Below are 25,090 nucleotides of genomic sequence, written 5' to 3' on the forward strand. Positions count from 1 at the left end.
AATGCTGGCTGTATCATGATATTGTACTGTAATACTCAAACTGTTTTGTTGAGAAACCTATTAAACAGAGAGTGTAGTATAGCCCAATGCAAGCATGAAATTGTAGCATTGCAGTTTATTTGTATGACAGATGAGCTACTTCTACAGTCTAGCCCTCTCTAAACACACTTAATGCACTAACAAAAGGGACTCGAGTTGTCAGCTAGCCATCTTTAAATGGCTGGGATGCGCTTTGAAAACCACTATGGACAGTTGTCAGAGAGTGAGCATGTTGCTTGCTAGGGTAGCGGTTTTCAAAACAGTCCAATTAACTTCTGTTGTGTACAGTCATTTGAGGAGAATTGGAGATTGATGAAATTAAAAAGGTGCTGCATATGAAGCCTTAACAGGAAAATGACTACAACACTCTAAAATCTTGCACTCAGACACGTATTATACTACGAGTGTAGTCACACAAGTGAACCAGCTTTCAGTGAAAACTAGTGAAACTCAACATCAAATATCTCAGCCAATTCATCAGTTTCTGCTGAGATTGCCATGCCACTGGCCATGGCAAGCAACAAAATGTGACCATCTGCAAACCATCTGTACAACAATGGTCAAAAATGCTTTTAAATATGTTGAAAACACCTGGAGAACAACTAGACAAGTATTTCGAATGTACACTTATTATGTAAAATCAGTGAAACACACTGTAATACATAAAGCATCATCCTTGGACAGAAGAGAACACAAGGAACCTTGGTGGAAAAAGTAAAATAGCATTTAGCCAATGCCCCATGTCTTTCTTTTGCAATGCCAATTCATCCCAGAATATACTGATAATATCTACGGAGAATTAGATTAACACCTTCTTGAAATATGAAGACGTGCATTTCTGTGCTACGCCTGCTCAAAACCAATGTCCGCAAAGCACAGGGTAGGCTCAGGATCACTGGTGAAAAACAAGGCAGACTCAAGTAAAGAGATTAAACATGGACCTCCCATTCCTGTCAAGGAAACCAGAACACAAATGGAAGTCACCTTTTCAATCCAAACTGTCTTCTGAACCTCCAAATTGTAGATTCTTAGAGAAAGAACAACACTTGCAATCCAATAAATTGCTCACAAACTACCAGGAAAGATTTGTTGTTGCGGAAAACTCGTTTTTCAAAAGCAAGATAATCCACTTTATGAGAACCAAGTCCTCCTATAGGACAGGGACTCGGATTCATGCAAAAAAAATGGAAAGAACGCGACCCTTAGATAGCTCAGTTGGGACATGCTCACCCCTTGGCTCCATTGAATGACAAAAAGCTGCCCTCTCTGAGGATCAATCCGAGGCTTTGCTCACAAGCTATCGGGAAAGATTTGTTCTGGCAGAAAACTCCCTTTTCAAAAGCGCCATAATCCACCTTTCGAGAACCAAGACCTCCTATAGGACGAGGACTCGGATTCATGCAAAAGCTAGTAACCAAGCTACCCTTCGATAGCTCAGTTGGTAGAGCGGAGGACTGTAGAGGCCTATGAAGTCATCCTTAGGTTGCTGGTTCAAATCTGGCTTGAAGGAAAAACAAAGCTTCTTTTTAAATTACATGCAACTCATTCACCAGTCCAGCATCAGATTAAACCCATGGAATAGCTAAGATTTGTCTTCAACGGCTGTTTACGCTTCCAACTTGCCTTTGATAGATCAGCAGAATGCACATCATGCATTACATGCTCACCCCTTGGCTCCATTGAATGACAAAAAGCTGCCCTCTATGAGGATCGAATTCAGGACCTTCAGATTATGAGACTGACGCGCTGCCTACTGCGCTAAGAAGGCTAGAAAACCAGCGCTGTTTGGAGAGTGTTCAACGCGTGGCAAAACACTAACAAAAGCCGATAGTCAAACATGCTTTGATGAATGTGTGCAGATCAGCAAATTATTCTCGTGCAATAAATAACTCCCCAACGCATCTTACTCCATGTGTCCTCAACCTCCCTGAAGTTTCTGCCAAAACAATAAAACACTTCCAATCCGAGGCTTTGCTTACAAGCTATCGGGAAAGATTTGTTCTGGCAGAAAACTCCTTTTTCAAAAGCGCCATAATCCACCTTTCGAGAACCAAGACCTCCTATAGGACGGGAACTCGGATTCATGCAAAAGCTAATAACCAAGCTCCCCTTCGATAGCTCAGTTGGTAGAGCGGAGGACTGTAGAGGCCTACGAAGTCATCCTTAGGTCGCTGGTTCAAATCCGGCTCGAAGGAAAAACAAAGCTTCTTTTTAAATTACATGCAACTCATTCACCAGTCCAGCATCAGATTAAACCCATGGAATAGCTAAGATTTGTCTTCAACAGCTGTTTACGCTTCCAACTTGCCTTTGATAGGTCAGCAGAATGCACATCATGCAATACATGCTCACCCCTTGGCTCCATTGAATGACAAAAAGCTGCCCTCTCTGAGGATCGAACTCAGGACCTTCAGATTATGAGACTGACGCGCTGCCTACTGCGCTAAGAAGGCTAGAAAACCAGCGCTGTTTGGAGAGTGTTCAACGCGTGGCAAAACACTAACAAAAGCCCATAGTCAAACATGCTTTGATGAATGCGTGCAGATCAGCAAATTATTCTCGTGCAATAAATAACTCCCCAATGCATCTTTCTCCATGTGTCCTCAACCTCCCTGAAGTTTCTGCCAAAACAATAAAACACCTCCAATTCCAGGCTTTGCTCACAAGCTATCGGGAAAGATTTGTTTTGGCAGAAAACTCCTTTTTCAAAAGCGCCATAATCCACCTTTCGAGAACCAAGACCTCCTATAGGACGGGGACTCGGATTCATGCAAAAACTGACAACCATGCTACCCTTCGATAGCTCAGTTGGTAGAGCGGAGGACTGTAGATGCCTACGAAGTCATCCTTAGGTCGCTGGTTCAAATCCGGCTCGAAGGAAAAACAAAGCTTCTTTTTAAATTACATGCAACTCATTCACCAGTCCAGCATCAGATTAAACCCATGGAATAGCTAAGATTTGTCTTCAACAGCTGTTTACGCTTCCAACTTGCCTTTGATAGGTCAGCAGAATGCACATCATGCAATACATGCTCACCCCTTGGCTCCATTGAATGACAAAAAGCTGCCCTCTCTGAGGATCGAACTCAGGACCTTCAGATTATGAGACTGACGCGCTGCCTACTGCGCTAAGAAGGCTAGAAAACCAGCGCTGTTTGGAGAGTGTTCAACGCGTGGCAAAACACTAACAAAAGCCCACAGTCAAACATGCTTTGATGAATGCGTGCAGATCAGCAAATTATTCTCGTGCAATAAATAACTCCCCAACGCATCTTACTCCATGTGTCCTCAACCTCCCTGAAGTTTCTGCCAAAACAATAAAACACTTCCAATCCGAGGCTTTGCTTACAAGCTATCGGGAAAGATTTGTTCTGGCAGAAAACTCCTTTTTCAAAAGCGCCATAATCCACCTTTCGAGAACCAAGACCTCCTATAGGACGGGAACTCGGATTCATGCAAAAGCTAATAACCAAGCTCCCCTTCGATAGCTCAGTTGGTAGAGCGGAGGACTGTAGAGGCCTACGAAGTCATCCTTAGGTCGCTGGTTCAAATCCGGCTCGAAGGAAAAACAAAGCTTCTTTTTAAATTACATGCAACTCATTCACCAGTCCAGCATCAGATTAAACCCATGGAATAGCTAAGATTTGTCTTCAACAGCTGTTTACGCTTCCAACTTGCCTTTGATAGGTCAGCAGAATGCACATCATGCAATACATGCTCACCCCTTGGCTCCATTGAATGACAAAAAGCTGCCCTCTCTGAGGATCGAACTCAGGACCTTCAGATTATGAGACTGACGCGCTGCCTACTGCGCTAAGAAGGCTAGAAAACCAGCGCTGTTTGGAGAGTGTTCAACGCGTGGCAAAACACTAACAAAAGCCCATAGTCAAACATGCTTTGATGAATGCGTGCAGATCAGCAAATTATTCTCGTGCAATAAATAACTCCCCAACGCATCTTACTCCATGTGTCCTCAACCTCCCTGAAGTTTCTGCCAAAACAATAAAACACTTCCAATCCGAGGCTTTGCTCACAAGCTATCGGGAAAGATTTGTTTTGGCAGAAAACTCCTTTTTCAAAAGCGCCATAATCCACCTTTCGAGAACCAAGACCTCCTATAGGACGGGGACTCGGATTCATGCAAAAACTGACAACCAAGCTACCCTTCGATAGCTCAGTTGGTAGAGCGGAGGACTGTAGAGGCCTACGAAGTCATCCTTAGGTCGCTGGTTCAAATCCGGCTCGAAGGAAAAACAAAGCTTCTTTTTAAATTACATGCAACTCATTCACCAGTCCAGCATCAGATTAAACCCATGGAATAGCTAAGATTTGTCTTCAACAGCTGTTTACGCTTCCAACTTGCCTTTGATAGATCAGCAGAATGCACATCATGCAATACATGCTCACCCCTTGGCTCCATTGAATGACAAAAAGCTGCCCTCTCTGAGGATCGAACTCAGGACCTTCAGATTATGAGACTGACGCGCTGCCTACTGCGCTAAGAAGGCTAGAAAACCAGCGCTGTTTGGAGAGTGTTCAACGTGTGGCAAAACACTAACAAAAGTCCATAGTCAAAGATGCTTTGATGAATGCGTGCAGATCAGCAAATTATTCTCGTGCAATAAATAACTCCCCAACGCATCTTACTCCATGTGTCCTCAACCTCCCTGAAGTTTCTGCCAAAACAATAAAACACTTCCAATCCGAGGCTTTGCTCACAAGCTATCGGGAAAGATTTGTTTTGGCAGAAAACTCCTTTTTCAAAAGCGCCATAATCCACCTTTCGAGAACCAAGACCTCCTATAGGACGGGGACTCGGATTCATGCAAAAACTGACAACCAAGCTCCCCTTCGATAGCTCAGTTGGTAGAGCGGAGGACTGTAGAGGCCTACGAAGTCATCCTTAGGTCGCTGGTTCAAATCCGGCTCGAAGGAAAAACAAAGCTTCTTTTTAAATTACATGCAACTCATTCACCAGTCCAGCATCAGATTAAACCCATGGAATAGCTAAGATTTGTCTTCAACAGCTGTTTACGCTTCCAACTTGCCTTTGATAGATCAGCAGAATGCACATCATGCAATACATGCTCACCCCTTGGCTCCATTGAATGACGGAAAAGATTTATTGTTTGTTGTTTGAGATCAGTAAATTATTCACTGCTTCAAAGTAAAATGACCACAAATTTTTAGATCACATTGTTATTTACTTGCTTTTTGAACTGTAAAACTTCTAATTGGTTAATTTGTGAATTTCCTTTTGTCCCCAGCAGTTCATCATTTGTATCTTGGTTCTTTATAATTTGCATTTCATTCTGATGAAGGCCACCACCATTTGCTTTTACCAGGTACGTGAAATAGAACAGACGAGTTGCTGAAATTTCCATACCCAGTTTTTTTCATTCCCAGTATTTTCCAAGGTTGTGCTAGTGTTTACATGTACATAAAACACGCAGACATATTTCATTTTTTTATTAATAGCTGGAGTGCATACACAGAAATAAGTTTATTTTTTGGAATGTTGTTTTGTTTATCAATGGTAAACATAAATAAACAGAAGCATTTGTATTTCATTAAATGTTCATATTTTGTATTTTGAATAATAAGTTGATACTTATCACTCATAATTACCACATACTGGAATTCAAATAATTATTTTTTTGCTTCATAGAGAGTAAATATTAAAGAGCCAGAACTTCACTAAATCATTTTGAACAATCTCCATCTAAAGTCAAAGTGCTTCACATACATGCATGTGTCTGATTCAGAGCTGTGTCTAATACAGTGGTAAATATTATAAATATTAACTTCAAACATGCACCCGCCTTCTCTTTTCAAGATATTGTCCTTTTTATAAATACTAACTTAGAAACCGATTTAATTCAGAAACACCAGTTTTTTTCAGGCAATTTTTGTTGCTGGAAGTTTTCTGTAGCATTAGTAGATTGAGTGTGAACATAACCTCCTGTTTTATAACTCTTGTAATGTAGGACAGTGACCAGCAGGTGGAAACAGCAGAGCAGATAGTTTTCAAAGTTATCCCATTCATACCTGAGTGATGACTTGTATAAGATGGTGTGATGCTTGATTTTACACCATAGTCTTATTTTGTATAGAAGCACAATCATGTTTTTAAGAATAATGAAAAAGCATACAATTTATCTTAGGTGTCATAAAAGACTTTGTTACCTGTGCCAAAGGATAAAACCAAATATGTTTGGCGTATATGTTGTGGGTTTTATTTTACATGAAGGCTCTATTCTATGCAAGACAAGTGGATAAGGAAATACCTGAATGCGAAATGCCTTGGCATCAATCACTGACACAGAGAATAGAATGCAAAGTTGTCCTCACAGTCAGTGTTATGCAAGAGACTAGAGACATTGCATAGCAAAGATATGAAATAGTGGTGTAAACTCTGAGGCTAACCCAAGTGAGATTCTGTGTGGATTGTTGTTAATATTCCACCTCCCCCTTAATAACGTTCCAGGCTTGGTCCTGCATCAAACTGCCATGAGTGTAGGAGAAGTGTGAGTGCTCTCTTTGCTGGGGTCCTTTCACAAAGGTCTGTGACTGGAACATGCAGGAAGGGGAATGAAGGGAATTTTTCCATTTAGGGATCATTCCACTGGGATTTGCTGCATTGCCTGAGTTTCAGGAGGAACCTAGCAAACCTAATATAGCACTCTTCAAAATCTGCAGGGAGTGCAGTCATTGGATTGGTTATCAATCACTAAAAAATCCCCTTTGAACTGTCAGAAGCCCTACTTTCGTAGGCTCTGAGAAAACAATTATAATAACCAGTTCTTTGAACTGCATACCGTCAGTGTGGTGAGAATCTAGATTTTACAATATAATCTTTAGTTGTGTAATTTTAAAATTGTATTTTTATTGTTTGTTATTGAATGTTTACAATATGCTTTGCCAGCAACTCACTTGCCAACAATTTACTTAAACTGCAAATAATACTATCACTATAGCTGTAGTCCCATTCAATTTCTACAAAATGTTTGGTATTAATATTTATATTTAACATTCCTGAACACGTTTCCTGTTAAGAAGTGTCAACTATACTATAACTTCTACCCCTGTTTCGGTAGAATAATATTGCACTAGTGGGGTACAATTATGTTACTACATTTCTTCCATTGTCACCATGAAGAATTTACTGATTATCACAACTAGTTGAATAATTAAGGTAAAACTTAAATTGAAGGAATACAATATTAGAAATTGATTATTGAAATTACTCAAGTGAATGTGGAATGTTTTTGGCTCAAATTAAATTAAACCCACATAATGATGGTCGAATAAATGCACTTTTTAACCCATCATCTCACAAAAGTATTAAATCCCTGAAACATATACATGGAAATATCACCTTAAAAGAATGGGAGATGGATACCACAAAATTAAAAGGCGCCACTACAGAGTATATGCACATGTGACTCCACAGACTTCCTGTACACTGGTAATTAAAGCAGGGTATACTCTAAAGGTATTTAGCAGTTTACCACTTAAGTCACTCTCTGTGGCAAAGATGTGTGGTCCAGTGGGACCTGCAATGAACTGGACTGGTGAGTGCTGTCTAAATCTCAAATGTGGGTTGACAGGGACTTGAAAGGTAGAAGAAGCCTGACCAAGACTCTTAGCGCATTGTGCTCTGCATGTCACTTCAAACAAATTTGTGATCCTCAGATTTTACTAGGCTTCTTCCATAGTGCATTACCACGCTTCCTCCTTCCTGCGTGAGCTCCTAATGAGCCATGCTCATAGCTCAACAGGTGAGATCTTCATCTCAGAGGCTGTTTCCCTGCCTGCTCTTCTCCAGAGCCACAGTTTCCATCTTCCAATCCAGCAGAGATGAGTAACACTAATTTTTTGGAGTCAGGGAAGTGAACCAGTCTGGGAGATTATGAATCAACAGGAATGATGTCGGCGTTCTCTCTGTTCTGCTGCTATACAGTCATGTTATTAAATATGATGAGAAAAGATGTCACAGCAGTTATGAAAATTGTGAAAGAACAGCAAATGGATTAGTGTAGACTGTGCTTTAGGAGATGCTGCCTTTCAGAGCTGTTGTTTTGTGGTGAGCAGGCCCCAAGCAGGTACTACATATTCATGATTTAACATCTTCCCCACACCCTCATTGTGAAGCAAAGTGCTGTAGAAATGCAATCCATTATTGCTATATCACAATAATCCTGTGAGAGACATGCATAGTTACTCACATTGCATTGTTACTGTCCCTCTGTTCAGAAACCAATACTCGCTGATAGTTTTCAGGAAGGCATTCTAATAGGAAATCCAATTCATTGCTTATCTAGGTACTTTTTTATTATTACATCAGTAGTAAGGTTGGTAAATTCTAATGAGCAATGAACTGAAGAAAATTTGAAATTTTAATGTCCAAACTGAAAAGTAGCAGCTGGAACAACTGGAACAAAAGAACAGTGATTCATACTTGCTTCCTTCTTTTTAAGATTTAAGTATTTTTTACCCAACTCATGGTACTTTTTTGAATGGCAGAGATGAATGGTAGACACAACAGTGGATGAATATCTGAACTGTGCAATGGAATCCTTGAGGGCTACTGAACTGTGTGTTTCAGGTGGGTGCCCTGAACACTGCCTGACCTTTCCAGCATATGTCAGCTGATAAAGTGAATGATCTCTGCATTCTTTCCCTTAACCAAGGACGAGGTGTATAATAGTTGCATTATCATTGTTTATGGGTAATATATAAAAGTAAAACAACCTCAAAATGTAGCACCTGCTCTCTTTGCTGTGATAGCTCTGGGTGTCGCATCTTAATGTACACTATTAATGAATTGTGTACAGCACTTGTACACACACTCCTGTACTCTAGATGGTGATAGTTTTCTGGATCTCAATCTGCACAACGCCAGTAACCCCCTCAGAAGAAGACAATTCATTCCTGGCAAAAAGCCGACTGAGTCACGATGCATTAAATTAAATCTGCTTATCCGCAGCACAGCTTAATTACTGGTAATTAAACTCTGTAGTGGAATTACTTAACAATCGTAGAACATTCCTTTTGTTATTTTCCTTATGCATACTCCTTGATGCAGCTGTCCCTTCTATGTTGTGAAAGCCAGTAAGGGCTAAAAAAGTGGAGCAACCTATTTGCATACTACACAACTTCAAAAAACAGATTAATAAGAAGCCCTCTGGACATGCTGCAGTGAAAATCTGTGACAGATGCAGGGAGTAAATGACTGGAATATAATGACAAGGGCTCCAGCATTTCATTTCTTATTTGATAAATTTATTGCTTGTCAGAAAATGTCTGAGACATTAGCAGAGATGTTTAGCGCATATTTTCCCATTCAATGATATACGTGTCATTTTTCGAAGATGAATAAGGAAAGTATTTTACAAAGACATCATGTTCTTACAGACTGGATGCAGTTTCTGAGTTTTAAAGACAAAAAGTGATGGATGTGGCATTCAGTCAGGACATCTTTTAATTTTTGTTTCATATCAGCAGAGCTGACTGAAAAATGTGCTCAGTCAGCTCTGCTTTGAACCAGGTTCTTTTAGACCCTGGCAAATTTGTATTTTAAAACAGCTGCACAATAGACACAATTCAGAGAATACAATACACTGCAGTACAAAATATCTTAAAAAATTGAAAACACATTTTCTCCTTATGTTGACCAACAAGCATATGCCTAGTGTTAATGTATATGTTAAACAGCACTCCATTTAAATGAATGTACCTTGTATAAAGGTTGATTTATGCTCTGCGTGCATTCCTTGAAGACTGTTGATGACTTACTGCCATCCTTCCATGACATGAATTGACTGTAGCATTGTGTGCTGTTAAGTTCACTTACATGCTACAAGTGTGTCCAGGCCTCATCCTTGCACTCAATTCACCTAAATCCAGTAGGTGGCAGGGGTCCAGCATTCAGCACAACAGGTTACCACCGTAGGGAGTTTATGAATCAGTCCTGTCTACACAGAATATATCTGATATGAAACTGAGGGACCACCCTAGGTAAAGCACAAATATATCATTGTTGTGCTTGGAAAGCTACAGATTAGATACCCTTCTACAAAAATGGATACGGATATTCTTCTACAAAAAAAGCAGACAAGGCGGTGTCGGATATTCTGATAACTTGGGCTTCATGGCTCAAGTTAGCCAAATTTGTGGCATCACTGTGCCCTGAAAAAGACAATGGAAATGGCAGTCAGGTCATTAGCCCAAGTTCATCCAAGTTAAAGCTTTGACAGTGAATAAAATGCTATAGGGGGCTTCCTGTGTGGATCCCAGACCTCCTGATCTTACAATGCTGCTTAACCATCCTGGACTGGCATAAACATGATTGCAGGGGGACACCGGAAGATGTAGGTCAATGACTGAGTCAGCACTTTTCCTGCATAGGAATGTGGAAGCCGTCCTCAGCCTCTTCTCACTTCCTGAAAAGCAACAGCCATTCGGGTCTATGGAGCCTTTCCGCCCCTGCAGACTCACTCATTCATTTACTCGCCACAGAGTGGAGAATCCCACAGCTGACATCAGGCTTAATAATGAAATGATGAAATGAAGTAGCAACCATATATAAAATCATCTGAATTATGGCTAGAAAACCCTAAACACTGCATAAGTATTGTTAGTGAAGTGATCCTATTTTTGTAATTGCAAAACCAAAAAAATTCAAGATTCTAACTCAAAATAAAGTAACTTTAGAAAGCAGTTTCTTAAAAAAAGTCTGCTTTTATTTTGGGCGGTGTAGACTTATGGTGGCAGGGTTTTTTCCAGATGGCACAGGAGATGCCAGTCTCAGGGTTCCAGGGTTTGTCACCAAGAGTGCAGTACGGGGCGAGGAATCAGGGAAGACGTGTAATTGCGGGTGGTTCTGCTCTCACTGGGACACTATAGAGACGGGAAGTGACTCAAATCTGGGTGGAGGCCCTCTCTGGTTGAACCACAGGGGAGCCATATGTGGGCTGTGTCTTAATTAGTCCCAGGCAAGTTTAATTACAAATATCCTGCAGTTCGGGGGCTACTTCTGAAACTTTTGGAGAATGAATGAGCAGACATAATCTCACTGGAGTAAAGAGTCTGAGGGTGTATGTCTGTTGAATAATTTAGGCACACATTAAATTTTGCATTAAAAGCTTTACTACCACGGCACACTGTCCTTAAGAATTTTAACAGCACAACTACAGCTCCTTTTTCTTCATCAGCTGACACACAAGCTCTCTTTGGACTTGAGGTGGGGTCAAAGGGTAAGCATACTGATGTGGCACAAGGTCAGCCCAGTCATGACCTTTAACTTGTGGCCTGCAGGAAGGAGATGGAGAACCTCATACAAATCCCCCTCAGGGAGGAGGAAGAATGATGGCTGCCGGAGGCTGAAAATGCTTGTCGCATAGTTTTTGTTTCTCCAGGAGGCGGTTTCCTCAAACTCCCTGTGGAGGTTTTAGTAATGACAGCTGCGTAAGGACAGACTGGGTTGCTATCCACCAAGGGTGGAACTGTACTGGTAGCATTATCATAAATATCAAAATTCCCTTCTATCATTGTGCCTGTTTTCCCAGTTTTTGTCTAAATTAAAGCTGGACGTGTTTACTCAGATTTGTTTGTGTATTTAATAGTTCACCCACAAGTTGGCACGTGACTTGGAATAGCCTCCTTAACACTAAGGCCTGGGGTGAGGGTTGAAATGCAGTAATTTTATTTTTTCGGTTACTTGCTTTTTGTTTCTCTTCAGAAGATAACTCTTCAGAAGATGTTCCAGCTTTGGCAGACTTGCAAAGTAAACTGTATTGGGATCCATGTTTATGTGCTGAATATATATCACACATATTGCATCTAAACTATTCTGCAAATGTAGATTGTTGATATTCACAGGGGCTACATAGACCAAAACAGTTTTGTCTTCCCCTCTGAATAAAAAAATAGTCTGATTAGCCAAATTCCTTTGTTGTGGACTCTTGATTTATGAATTCCTCCTGAATAAATCCAAGGATTTGCAGCACTTATGTAGAGCTGTGTAGGGTTGAAAAGATTTGGTTGAAGGAGCTGCTTTGAAAATCAGATAACACCCCTCCCCCCCATGTGTTCCTTTGAAAGTCCATGGGCCCCAGGCTGCAGAGCTGGGAAGGAACAGTACATTCTTTTCACTGTTAAGGGGTGTTCTTTAATCTTTTTTTCTGGAGGGACTGTTTGGTTCATGGTCACGTTTTACTCCCCCTTTTCCCTGTAATTTGTAAAGCGGTTAGAGCAAGGGTCAATTGAATTTCCCAACTTCACTGTAAGCCTGTCAAGGAATTTGCAGGCATTCTGTTGTCGTCATACCAGCAGAAGGATACATAGGCTTTGGGGAAACATATTTTGTTTTTTTTGTTTTTTTTACCACCTTCTGAATTGATTTATGCCTCTGTTCATTCAGAATCAGAAGCAACAAATTTGTATTTTAAAGTGTTTGCATTAAAGGGGAGGCAAATTGTTTTTATTGTAAATTATTTAATATTTGATATAGATATTTCATGTTTGATATATATTATATACCTTTCAATGCTTCTTATGCACGTATGCTATCACCGTAAGACAATATTGCAATAAAGATATAGCAATATAGCAATAAAGCTACCAAGTAGCTCAGTTGGCAAGGCACTCATCTCGAGTGCAGGTTGAGCTCTACAGCCAATGTTTGAAACCAACTATGAGATCATAGCAGTGGAATAAATTGGCTTTTTTCTGCCAGAGATAGGGGTGGGAAGGTCAGCCAGGGCTTCTTCATCTCACCATTCTAAGGCACCCTGCAATTCATTAGGCACTTGTGCATTGCTCAGTTGATGTCAGTGGAGTAGTGCCTGTCTTTCAATGAGCATTCCACTTCACTGTGGTGCACTGTGTGACTTGAAGTGTGAAAACTAATGAAAATCTGCACAGAACATTGTTGCGTATGAGGAGCTTACCAAGAGGGCCATTGAGATATCAGGAATTAGGAAGGAGACAGATTATCGTGACTAGCATTACAAGCGCCAATCGCTGTACTTACATTGATCAAAGGCAGATCCGCCACTGGACCAGGGAAACAATATGGGAGTATCAAAAGAATGTTTAGAGGGATCAAGGCTGTTTACAGAAGTAATGAGGATGAAATGAAACTCCTTCTGCATTATTTTGTAGCCACCAACAGTGTCTTAGTGTTCCCTGTGTGCCTTTGATGGGTATGTTGATTCAAGCCTTTCCCATAAAAATTTACATTTGCTAACTTACAGCTCCCATTTAAATTTTTCAGAACCTTCTCAGACCTCCTGACATCTTTTAAGACTTCTGCAGAAGTGTCAGTCTGTGTCCTGGGCTGGTGAGCAATGGCCATCCCATATCCCATATACAATTAACTTACAGGTGCTTGCAAGTTTTACATGTTAATGACCATGAAATAATACATTGTGCTCATGATAATACCAACACTTAATGAGACCTACATCTTGTTCATCAAGACACAAAATACCAAACACCATGCACCTCTGTAGTAGCTGTGCTGTGTGAACGTGCCTGACCTGCTTTTACTGTCAGTTTTCTCCTCCTCTTACAGCGGGCTGGTCATATCTCAGGTCCACATCAAAGATGGCAAAATCCAGCAGAATGTGTGTGGCAGCTTCAGAGGGTAAAACACGTCCAACACCAAACTGTGATTGGCTGCAATCAGAAAATCAAAATTAATTTAACGATAATTCATTGAGTTAGCATATTCATATTTAGAGACATGCTTGCAATCCCTTAAATTCTCCACAAATAGGGAAACAATTGCAGCATTTTTGTAATTTGAGGGATAAAATAAATGTTTATGTTTAGAAATAATATTTATGTTTACAAATAATTGTTTTATGGAACATAAATCCCTCATACAACTGGTACCTTGTGCTTAAAAATGGTTCTCAAAAAATACTGAAAAAATGGTTTGACAGAAAGAAATGTGCTTCTTTCATTTTTTTTAGTAATGCAGACAGTTGAAAGGTGACTGAACGTGTTTTGCTGAGCCTTTATGCTTCACTTTGTTATTTGACACTGAGTGTTGGTTGTGGGGTTTGATAATTACCCCAGATTATTCGCTCTGAGTTAGCTGATTAGGACTGATGTGCACAAAGAGGACTTGTCGTAGTGACTCCCCACACCTTATCTGCTTAAAAGCATACCTGTAGACAAGGGCCATGATAAGTCCTGGGTTGTTTATGCGGGCTAATGTCTTGCCTGTGAAAGTCCCATGAGTGTGGTTTCCCACGGTAATGGGGATAAAATCTTACCTCGTTGTCCTCTGTACAGAAGTAGAGAGTGAAGAGTTTCTCATTCCAGACAGCTGTCATGGTGCTTGTGGCAGGAAATGCAAATGACCGTCTTGATATTTTATCCACATCTTGTGAGCATAGGAGACACCACCGATTTCATGTTTTTTTTTTTGTGTGTCTCAATAGTACAACTTTCACCCGCCATTGGTTCACTTACAATTCAATATGGATAGAAAAAGGTACATTACTAAAATATCCTACCCAGCACTAGCTCATTTGGGTGTGCTCTGTAAGACGTGGTTCTATTTGTAACACTATCACGGGATAAAACAGACTGGGACATATTGTATCTGCAAACTTGCAAACACTTGCAAAACTGTTTCTCAGTGTATACATTATTTACCTCATCAACTCCAGATATAGAAACAAACAGTCTGGTAATGGTATACGTATATATTTTAGTATGGTAAATTAAATGTGCAAGACTTGTGTAATGGTTAGTATTTATGCTTAAAGTTTGGTTAGGCTTAAGTATTCCACATAAATCTCATTGTATTGGTTTGGACATGAACTCATTGAATATGATTAACAATTTGGTATTGGTGAAAGCTCCAGGCTGTACTTTGTGCAATAACTTTGAAATGTTGAAATAATTATCAAGGAGAAAGTAGTAACAGAAATATGTCCTCTTTTGTCTTGAAATTTTGGTTAGTATCAACTTGATTTATTTTTTCATTGTATTGTATATTGACATGCTTACATTTTCTTGCAAACTTGTGTCCAGGTATTGACATGACCATAGTTCAGGGGAATTCATGAAGCAGGTTTAATTTTTTATGTAAATATGTTTAATTTAACAGGATAATGGCATTTTAAAGTAAGGAGGTGAGTCATAAAATTAATCTCCGTCTAAGTGCAGATGTACTGATGAACACGGGAGGCACACTCTCATTTGCATTCCGAAATAGATGTTATCACAAACATTCCCAGACTCAGCAGTTCTGATACTGAGGGAGGGGCGGGGATATCCAGTCTGCCCATTTTGCACGAAGCCCCCTGCCGCACTGAACGGTTGAATTCTCTCAGTGACAAATCAATCAGGATGCGACTGCAGCTGCAGCACTGGATCTCACTGTAGCCGCCAGGCATAAATCATCATCCAAAAGGGCGGACAGGCTTTTCGTTTTTAGCAATATGCTCCCATATCAAAGCATATCTACAGCAGTGAGGTGAAACTGGACCCGGGACAAGCCAACCAGGATCCAGGGTGGAGCAGGAGCAGGAAGCCCTCACAGCTGACATGGGTGGGGGGAAGGGAGCAGCGGATAGGGCCTCTCTTGCCTTGTTACAGGATACAACCCCCTGATTTATGCCCTGCAGGTGGCTGTAGTGGGTAGAGATGTTGGGTCAGGGAAGAACAAATGGGCCCCTTGGTGTATTTACAACTTGGCTCTATCTTCAAGGTTCTTAAACATAACTGTCTCTCACTCTCCTCTTAGAATCCTCTGACCCCAATCCTGCTAGAGGAGTTAACTGGAGTTCAGAGTTCTTAAAGGCCATTACTTTTATTATGAAGTAGCAAGACATCATGTCTTGTGTCTTAAGGTCCGTATCTTTTGAGACAAGTTAGCTTCTGGATTATCTTTCAGAGTTTCTCTACTGTCAAAAATATAACTTTACTGCGTATTTTGATTCTGGAGAAATGGGTTATTAATACACAAGGAGAAGACCATGCCATTGCTGTTTTTGAGAGGGTCCCATTACCCATAGTATTTTCAAACAAATGAGTTCCCCAGATTCAGCCTCTGGCATCACTTGCTGTTTTCTGTGGGCACCTTATGATTATGATCTCATTGTTGATTTTGTTGGCAAATCTGATATCCAGCATGCCTTACAGTAGAATTAGTAGATACACAAACAGCACACAGTACAAAGTACAAAAAACATTTTTACAAAGTACAACTACAATAAATAAACCTACTTCAGAATCTCCATATTTTATCTAACATCATACTGTAATACTACAATCCAAATCACTTGTCACGTTTCTAGAAAAGTGCCAATTCAGGGTTACAGAGAACTTGGGGCTATAGAGGAGCTATGACTTTCATTGCATTGGATGTCAGAGCTTTATTGTAGGCCACACTCACAAGCTAGAGCAAGAAGTAGCCAAAGTGGAGTTTAAGGGGAAGGAGAAGGCTGGTTACGGGTTATCTGAAGTGTGTGAATAACATTCACACAACACTTAAAACAGTTTTGCCTTCCTGCTATTAATACAGTCAGGTTCATGCATAGTATGGTTACAATAGGGAGCAACAATGGCAGCCAGTTTGCATTATTTTCTTTCTTATATTTAATTAATCATTAAGAAACCCTTCAGAAAACAACTCATTTGACTGATGAATTAAGACAGTAATTAACAAATTGAAGAAAATAGATTATTGTTTCCCATTATTACATGAAAAACATGTTATGTGGAGGCAACTAAATCAAATCTAAGGCACTTTTCATTGTATTATATTAACAATTCCTTAAGAAACTGGTTTACCAATAGGAAACCAGACACAATATGGGTAAGCACCTTCATCAGAGTACAATCTGATCCCCTCACTCAAGCACACTATACACTCATCCCAGTTAAAGAGAGGTAGAACAGCTCAATAAATACCCATATACAGTACAACATATGAAAATCCAAGTTTAGTCAATTACTCGGGTGCATAAGATGGTAACCAATCGATGATTGTATGTATCAATGACAATGATGGTATTACTGAGTGATGTTCTTAACAGGGTAGATTCAGTAATTGGATATACGTGGACACTGTGTTAATACAGGCACTACTGTGATCATTGATTGATCATGTCTTATGAAGTTGAGTGATGAGAAATGTTTTATGCGTCCATTGGATTTCATTAAGTTGCTCCTCAAAATGTTTTTTAGCTATTTTTTCAGTTGTTGCTTTTCCCAAACTTACCAGAACAACAGGCAGTGCTCATACAATATACATTTTTAAGCCATCAATTAACATTTCTGGCTGTTCTCCGGTAAAATTGCTGATTCTTGGCACCCTTCTATTCCTTCTCAACCAAAGGTTTGTGAGATGTGTACTGTTTATGTATCTAGGTGTGGCCCTCAGTTTAAGAGAGTGTCACACTAGATGGTGTTATTATAATATTACTGACGTGCTGACAGGTTTACTCAAAAGGATTTGTGTAGCTGGAGTGCTGCCGTAGGCCCATGACAAGTAGGATCAGCCAGTTCTCTCTGCTATTGCTGCATTAATCTGCACCTGGATCATTCTGTCATTTTGGGGTCACCCATAAGGTGAGTGTATGATTGCCCCAGTATATTGGTGCACTTTTACTAATAAATAATATGAGAGATAGATAGTTTTGCCAGTTTCAGTTCTCTTTACATTACATCAATGAACGAATAACTGCCATTAAGCTTGTATGGGACACACATGCTTCAGAATACACACAATGACAAAATGTAATCTTTTTTATTTTTGGCTAAATGCTGTATACTTTTGAAATCAGCAGGAGGGGGCTTGCTCCGGGCTCAGGGATTCCTTGTAGTTTACATTCTGCTGAGGCAGTGCCTTTGTTTCCACCTGGCATGCATTCCCAAGAGACCAAACTAAAGAGCTTTCACTTGGTTTGCCCATCAAAAGGAACAAACAAATGTATGGAGGATTTGACATGCAATGCTGCTATTATAGAAATGCTGAATATGACAGACCTTGTAAATGGAGGTTTTGTGTGGCCCCACAGTACTGGGACTTCTCAAGGTCCTCTGACAGCAGCCACGCTTGTGGTTATGGAGTGCATTCATCTTTGAGCGTATGAGGATTTTATTAAAGATGTAAGATTGTGGGTGTTTGAATTGTGGGTTCCCTTAAATATAAAGTAATGTTTCTATAGTATGATTACAACCCAGTGAAATATTAAAGGCTTTAAGAACTGATTCAAAAAATTTTGAAATCAAATCTGATATCAAACTTTTAAAAAGCGTACTAGAAATGTATGCAAAACATGGTTAACTGAGAAACTAATAATACTGTAAATCATGAGTGTGTTCTATTTAAATCTTGATCTCATCACATTAGCTGCAATGTGTTTGGATTGAATGCAGACGTTCTTTTTCAGCTGATAAAGTTTCGCACACCACCACTATAGATGACTATTTCTTAACTAATCCATGCGTCTGTCCAATGTGCAAGTGTTTTTTTCAAATACTTGAAGAAGTGAAAGTGACACTGTTTAGACAACAGGACATAGATGAGTCTCACAGAAGGCAAAACCGGAAACATATTCTGCAGTCATCCACATTGTGCAGAAGTGCAGCTGTCCAGCTAAGGGAAACAAGCTGTATTTCTGGCCACATCTCTTATGTCAATAGTTAGACATTTTTCAGGCAGTGGAGTGCTGTGCATGTTCATTTTTTAGTATTATTCCCAGAAATACATTAAAATTACACATATGTTGATGTCTGAATAACGAATGTGCATGGACTATCGCTGCTTTTCATCTTGTGCAGCCTCTTTAATGTGATAGTTATGGCTGATCAGTGCATCAACACTTTTAATCTGATATTCACTGTTCGATGAATTAATAGCCAGCAATCTGAAAATGAGGACCAAAACTGACACAATACTCTAGATCCAAAAATGTGTTTCAAATGAGTCATTCGTGGATTCCATCCAATGCCACACATCACTTTGTTCATTATTAAACCTATATGCAATGCTACAAATAGCACAAAGCAGAGTTTTTTGTGGAAAATATGTATATAGTAGTGGTTATATTTACTTTTTACAACAGTAAAGCGGGAAAAACCTAATGTCAAATGAGGAGGTACTTATAGGCCTATATTATATATTTATTAGCATAAGGCTCAAAAAACATTGTGACGGACTCCTGAGGGGTTATTTCTAAAAGGTTAAAAGGAGCACGTCCTGTCTTAACTGAAAGATGCAGTTTAAAATAACAAAGAGGGGGTTACAGCAATACTTAAATAGTTTTCCCACATGTTCCAGGAAGATATCATGATTAACAGTATCAAATGTCACGTGCCGATCCAGCAAAAGAATATCAAGAAACTGCAACCGCCATCAGCAGCCATGCTGGGATCATGAGCAGCTTCAGTAAAGCTAATCCCAGGAAGGTGTTCAAGCCCCTGAAACTTAATATGAAGGGAGAGAGGTACTTTAAAAGTTTGTAACTCACAAAAACACACATCCCATTAATCTAAACAATGTTTTTTTATCAAGTAGCTGTTACATACTGTAATGCTGTAAGGCAGAATGAACAAGAAAAAAATACAGTGTTCTGTGGATAGGTTTTAATGCACGGGTGGTGGATTCATTGGAATTATATGCAGATGACCATTCTGAAAGCAAAAGCAAAGAGTAAGTTTACAGCTGTATTTACATGTCCAATACTCTGTACTAAATGTAAAAAAATTGAAGCAGTTAATTCTGCAATGACATGAATAAACATTGAATGGAGTTCAGAAACATTTTTTTTGGTACAACATCTGACAACATTCTGACATCAAGAATTAACAGGAGGGTCTTCCAACTGTGACCCTCCATAGTGAGTCTTATAGGTTGATTCAGCACACTTCAGGTCTGGTGACTCCATATAGTCCAGCCAAGGCAACGCGAACCCAGTTCCTCCCCACTAGCTAGATAATAATAGCAATGTGTCATTTCCAAGCAAACACCGGGCACGGTGCTGGGTGGAAGTGTTGCCCAAATTAAGCTAGCTGCTAATTGCTGAAGGGAAAGAACTGCATAAAGGTTCAGAGTCAAGTGAATAGCAGGAAGAGCTGTATGAGGTTTAATAAAGAGGCCCTTACGTGGCTGCAGCCACTGTCCTTTGTCATAAATGGCGAACAGGAAACTGTGGGCTGAAATTCTGGATTGTTTCATTTAACAGGACTGCTGATAAAGGCTGATTTGATTACAGTGGAGTCTTGCCTCTCTATATAAATACTGGGTCTAACTTTTCCATTGTTCCTCACTAGTGGTTTTCCTAAGTCTTTTGTAGTGCAGTGCAGTTTGATTTTACCAAGAAAGAAATGCAATACTTTTGGAATCATTTTTAATTCTAAATAATCACCTCAATGTACATTTTGCATAAGAATATCTAAAAAAAGTAACCAGTGAAATTCACTCCAGTTATTTCTATTTATTTATCTGTTTATTTCTATTTCTATTTATTTATATTTATTTCTGTTTCAACCAATAGAAAAAATTACTTGCTTGCACAGTCATTATTTACTATTATATAAGTTCACCTCCTTATCTGTTCCTCCTCAGCTTCTGAAATGCCTTCACAATCCCCTGAAGGTAAAGATGAATGAAATATTTTTGCAAGCCTGGCTTTCAGCTAAGAAGAGGTCATATTGGATGCTGACTGTGCAGTTACAAAAACACCCTATTATATGTGTCACAAGTAGAATAACCTTGCCCTCTAGCACTTTTCCCATAAATAAAGTGCCTCATGTTACCATATGGAATATCTGACAATTAGTGGAAGTGTCCTGAGTGCTCTGGAAACTGATCTGGTTGCATAACAGCCCTTCATTGTCAAGCCTGACTGGATATGAACAGTGCTCTGTCTTCTTCCAATCCTCTTTTGTTTGACTTATCAGATATCCAGATATTCCTCCTAGCACTGGGGATCAGAATAGAGTATCCCTACTGGTCTTAACTGTCTTCACAAGTATATATGTGTGTGTGTGTGTGTGTGTGCGTGTGTGTGTGTGTGTGTGTGTGTGTGATAGAGAGAGAGAGAGAGAGAGAGATAGAGAGAGAGAGAGAGATATTACTGGTTTTCCTGTTTTTGTCTTTTTGTGTTTTTGTGTATGGTATTCAACTGACACAGAGACAAGGAGAGGGATTGGGATAGGTGTGATCTAACCCAGCAGCCACCTCTGCTCCCCGGACCAGTATTTTTCAGGGGTGTGCACTAACCAGTTGTGATGCCACATGTCACCACTGGGTTACACAATGCTCCAGGAGACACCCCAGCAGTTCCTCCCCACCTCTGAAGTGGAGCACTGGCCCAGCTGAAGAGCAGGGTGGATTACCTCCACCTAATGGCCTTGAGTCAGCCGAGATGCACCCAAGTAAAAATAATGATGTAGAAACAGCTGTTGAAGCCAAATCCACAATCACTAGAGTGGGTCACCTTGGTTGAGCATCACAGCGCTGTGAACAATGGCTGAGTCACACAAGTAGGAGATGTGTGACGTCAGAATAGGACATGTAAGGTTTGAACACATGTTCATTGTGGAGTAAGCTGAGAAAACCTGATAAAAATCTGTAGAGGTACTCAATTCCCAGTACTATTCACCAGCCTTTAGCGCATAGGTGAAAATCAATTTCTTTTCAACACAATAAGTGTTGAAAACACTTACAGATAACAGATAACAAAAAAGTAGCACAAAAATCATACGACACATATTGTACTGGGATGAGTTTTGGTTTAGCTTAAGATAAAATATTATATATCAAAGATAATATAACACCTCAGGTGCTTCCCTTCCTCTCCTCACAAACAAATATTAGGCATTTCTGACTCAAGAATTTCATGTGCTTTGCCCTGATATTTCAGCTGTTAAAATCCTTCCATAAAACCAAATAGCATTCATGTCTGTTTTCTGCTACACAAAACCAGCATTGGCACGCTCAGACGTGTTTTGCTTGCCTGGATGAAGATGAGCAGCACTGTACCCACATCCAGCCCTATCTCAGTTTAAGCTGTGTGTCATAATGAAATTCATATTACACCTGTAAAGTGACTATTACTGTAGACAAGGTTTCCATTGTCCACAACAAGTCAGAATTTGTTCAATTTGTTGAAGGTGACACTACTGCTACAGGTCTGCACAGTTGCACATTTTGAAAGCCTGGACATGGTTTAAGAGTCTGACAGTCCATTTGAACCCAATTTACTGCTCAATGGACCACAGATTAGAACAAATCGCTTCCAATTTTGTTGCTGCTCATAAATCCAAACAAATCCTCTGTCATTAGAGAGAAACATTTCAATACTCAGATCTAAGGCAGTGTTTTTGCTGTCTGACCTTAACAGGAGTTCAAGAGGACCATAAGGAACAGATCTTTTATCCAAAAGGTTTCTGACTTTATTCCCAGGTGGGGCACTGCTGTACTATCCTTTCGCAAGGTACAGCACTTAACCTGAATTGCTTCAGTAAATATCTCACATGGCTGCTCTTGAAAAGGGTATCTGTTAAGCAAATAAATAATGCAAAGTTGTGATGTAAATGTAACTATTGTGAGGTGTTGTTACTGTGTGAAGTGTAACTAATGTAAAGTTGTAAAGATGCAAAAGCCATGACTTAAAGTGTGATTGCACTGTGGCAGCAGACATACGCTATTTAAATGTAATCCTTAAATAATGGGTTATTCCATTCCATTCCAAGGGATCAGAATTTCCTGACCATTTTCAGTCCTCGGTTTAGCAGACAGAACATTGGGGAAACATATATTCACATGCTAATACTATAAACCACTGGTCCAATATACTTGAAAGAATTCAGGAAACACTGGGTATCGTGTGAAATGCAGTACATATTTGGTGTTTGTGAGATCATGTGAACATTTTTTGTTGTAATTTGGCATCATATTGATTTCAACACTTTGAGAGGCAGAGCTATTTTTTTTTCAAACATGATTGGATTGACACATGGAGACTATATTATTTGTATTTGTGAATAAATTTGTGCTTGTATGCTGAAAATGTTTTTATCAAAACTCTGTGAGATATTAAAAACTACACCAATGTTTGCAAATGTGTATGTACTGACTTTTGAACTGTAATTGTAAGTAATTTGTAATTTCACTTTTTGCTTTTAGATAGAACATCTTTTTATAATTTTGTGTGGAAAATTATATGCAGAACTGTGAAACATGCAAATACACATACATACACATACCAAATAAAATTAATGGTGCACAATTGTGAAGTATGGGACCTGTAGTGATTCATTTGTGCAGTAGAGAAGATTCTCTTCAATTTCCCCAATAGCCTAAAATTTAACTACATCAGTTAAGCTTCCTGGTCTGGTTAATGGCAAAATCCTCCAATAGGATATTGTGGCCTGACTATCTCATCCAAGGGCATTGTGACTTGAATATTTATTACCCCAAAGGCTTTGCAAAAGGCTATATTGAGCAGATGTAGCTTTCGAGAGAAGATGATGAAATAGGCTATCCATACAGAACAGACAAATGGGTCAAAGTATTATTAAGGGCCTTTAAGAACTTACAATAACATATTTTTGAAGGAAAATTTCTATGTAAGATAAGAGGAGAAGGAAGAAAGTGCAAAATGGTGAAAGTTCAGCCATTTATTGGGTGGCTGTTTTTTCTGAATCTTGTGTATTCAGATGGAGTTGGATACTACAGAGGTGTTTTTATGGAGTCTGACATCAATGCAACAGAGAACTGGAAATGCTAAAGCTATAAAATAGTGCACTTTGATATCATCATTCACATTTCAGTTTTTTTTCCACAGATCATTCATCATTCAGATTGTAGTAAAAGGTATGTTTTTTCTTCATTCAAATATTGTTATTGGTTGTCTTTTCCTATTCTTAGATTTTTTTTTTGCTTGTATGTTTTATCCATACAACAGAACAACAGTAACTTCTAGCAAATCTCAACTTAGGTAACACAAGGTCAGAGCTAGTAACTCATAGTAACTACTAGTAACTAGTAACAAATTATACTTGTATTTTAATGAAGTGTCAGCTTTTAAAGAGCATGTAGTGCAGTTTATGTATTTTTGCTAGTAATGCCTCCAGGACAGAGCTTTATGTGCCAAATAGGGAAAGGATTCAGTGTTCAATTACTGTATGCATGTGTCTGTCAATTGTGTGCTTGGCATTAACCAGTGTTGACACAATCTCAGACATACAGTATATGCAGGGAGGGGTAATGTCAGCAGGAGAGTTTGCCCTTTGGACTGTAATTCCCTTTACTGTACATGCCCGTGGTCTCTGGGCTTCACAGTCCAGTGGTTACTGGTATGCCATGATGACAAACTCTGTTTTTGAGGACACTGGGGTATGAACAAAGAACTCGCAACAAAAAAATGAACATGGAGGTGGAAATTAATGTGTAATGCTACTGGTTTCCTTCCTCTCAAGCCGAAAATACCCTCTGATGATGCGTATCTTTGAATAAAAACAATCTGAGAGAATAAATGCACTGTTTTTTCACCTTGAGGAAGAGCAGCCTTGAAAGCCCAGCTGGGAACTGCTACTATACCATGCACTCATGCACGCTCAATCACCGAACCCATTTCTGTCCTCCAGAGCTGAAAACAGGAAGGGACAATAATAAGCTAGGTCAGCTTGTCAACAGCCTTGCGTGAGGGCTGCCAAACACATTGTCTTAAGATAGCCTATATATTAGGGGATTTATATAGTCCATTGCTGTCAGCAGCAGTGTGAAGTGACATTTACAGCACAAGACACAGGACTGTGTGAGAAATAACTGCTGTACCGCCTATCCAACGTGATATTATTTGCTTCTCTCATTCTTTGCCTCAATATAGAGGATCCACCAGTATATATTCTAACAAAGTGTTCTCTCTTGTCAGTGCACATACTTTAATATGATGGACCTTTACTGTAGTGGGGACATTGAAGCTAAAATGTCTGCTGATCTTTTCTCTTTCTCTTCTTTAAATTTGATGCTTTTTGCCTTAGTATTACAACTAACTAATTCCATTAATTT

At 39.5% G+C, this 25,090-nt stretch overlaps 11 non-coding genes across 11 annotated transcripts; 6 read left to right on the plus strand and 5 right to left on the minus strand.

The window, feature by feature from the left end:
* Positions 1-1,462: 1,462 nt before the first annotated feature.
* Positions 1,463-1,549, plus strand: trnay-gua. Its single transcript is given in 2 exon segments — positions 1,463-1,499; positions 1,514-1,549. It is a non-coding gene; the product is annotated as a tRNA-Tyr (tRNA).
* Positions 1,550-1,734: 185 nt separating this feature from the next.
* trnam-cau lies at positions 1,735-1,807 on the minus strand. Its single transcript has one exon. It is a non-coding gene; the product is annotated as a tRNA-Met (tRNA).
* A 340-nt stretch (positions 1,808-2,147) lies between these two features.
* trnay-gua lies at positions 2,148-2,234 on the plus strand. Its single transcript is given in 2 exon segments — positions 2,148-2,184; positions 2,199-2,234. It is a non-coding gene; the product is annotated as a tRNA-Tyr (tRNA).
* A 185-nt stretch (positions 2,235-2,419) lies between these two features.
* On the minus strand, positions 2,420-2,492 carry trnam-cau. The gene has a single exon. It is a non-coding gene; the product is annotated as a tRNA-Met (tRNA).
* A 340-nt stretch (positions 2,493-2,832) lies between these two features.
* On the plus strand, positions 2,833-2,919 carry trnay-gua. Its single transcript is given in 2 exon segments — positions 2,833-2,869; positions 2,884-2,919. It is a non-coding gene; the product is annotated as a tRNA-Tyr (tRNA).
* A 185-nt stretch (positions 2,920-3,104) lies between these two features.
* trnam-cau lies at positions 3,105-3,177 on the minus strand. Its single transcript has one exon. It is a non-coding gene; the product is annotated as a tRNA-Met (tRNA).
* Positions 3,178-3,517: 340 nt separating this feature from the next.
* trnay-gua lies at positions 3,518-3,604 on the plus strand. Its single transcript is given in 2 exon segments — positions 3,518-3,554; positions 3,569-3,604. It is a non-coding gene; the product is annotated as a tRNA-Tyr (tRNA).
* Positions 3,605-3,789: 185 nt separating this feature from the next.
* On the minus strand, positions 3,790-3,862 carry trnam-cau. Its single transcript has one exon. It is a non-coding gene; the product is annotated as a tRNA-Met (tRNA).
* Positions 3,863-4,202: 340 nt separating this feature from the next.
* On the plus strand, positions 4,203-4,289 carry trnay-gua. The gene is given in 2 exon segments: positions 4,203-4,239; positions 4,254-4,289. It is a non-coding gene; the product is annotated as a tRNA-Tyr (tRNA).
* Positions 4,290-4,474: 185 nt separating this feature from the next.
* trnam-cau lies at positions 4,475-4,547 on the minus strand. Its single transcript has one exon. It is a non-coding gene; the product is annotated as a tRNA-Met (tRNA).
* Positions 4,548-4,887: 340 nt separating this feature from the next.
* On the plus strand, positions 4,888-4,974 carry trnay-gua. The gene is given in 2 exon segments: positions 4,888-4,924; positions 4,939-4,974. It is a non-coding gene; the product is annotated as a tRNA-Tyr (tRNA).
* The last annotated feature ends 20,116 nt before the right edge of the window (positions 4,975-25,090 follow it).

The sequence above is a fragment of the Megalops cyprinoides genome, chromosome 5 (genome assembly GCF_013368585.1).
Source record: "Megalops cyprinoides isolate fMegCyp1 chromosome 5, fMegCyp1.pri, whole genome shotgun sequence".
Classification (NCBI taxonomy): Eukaryota; Metazoa; Chordata; class Actinopteri; order Elopiformes; family Megalopidae; genus Megalops; species Megalops cyprinoides.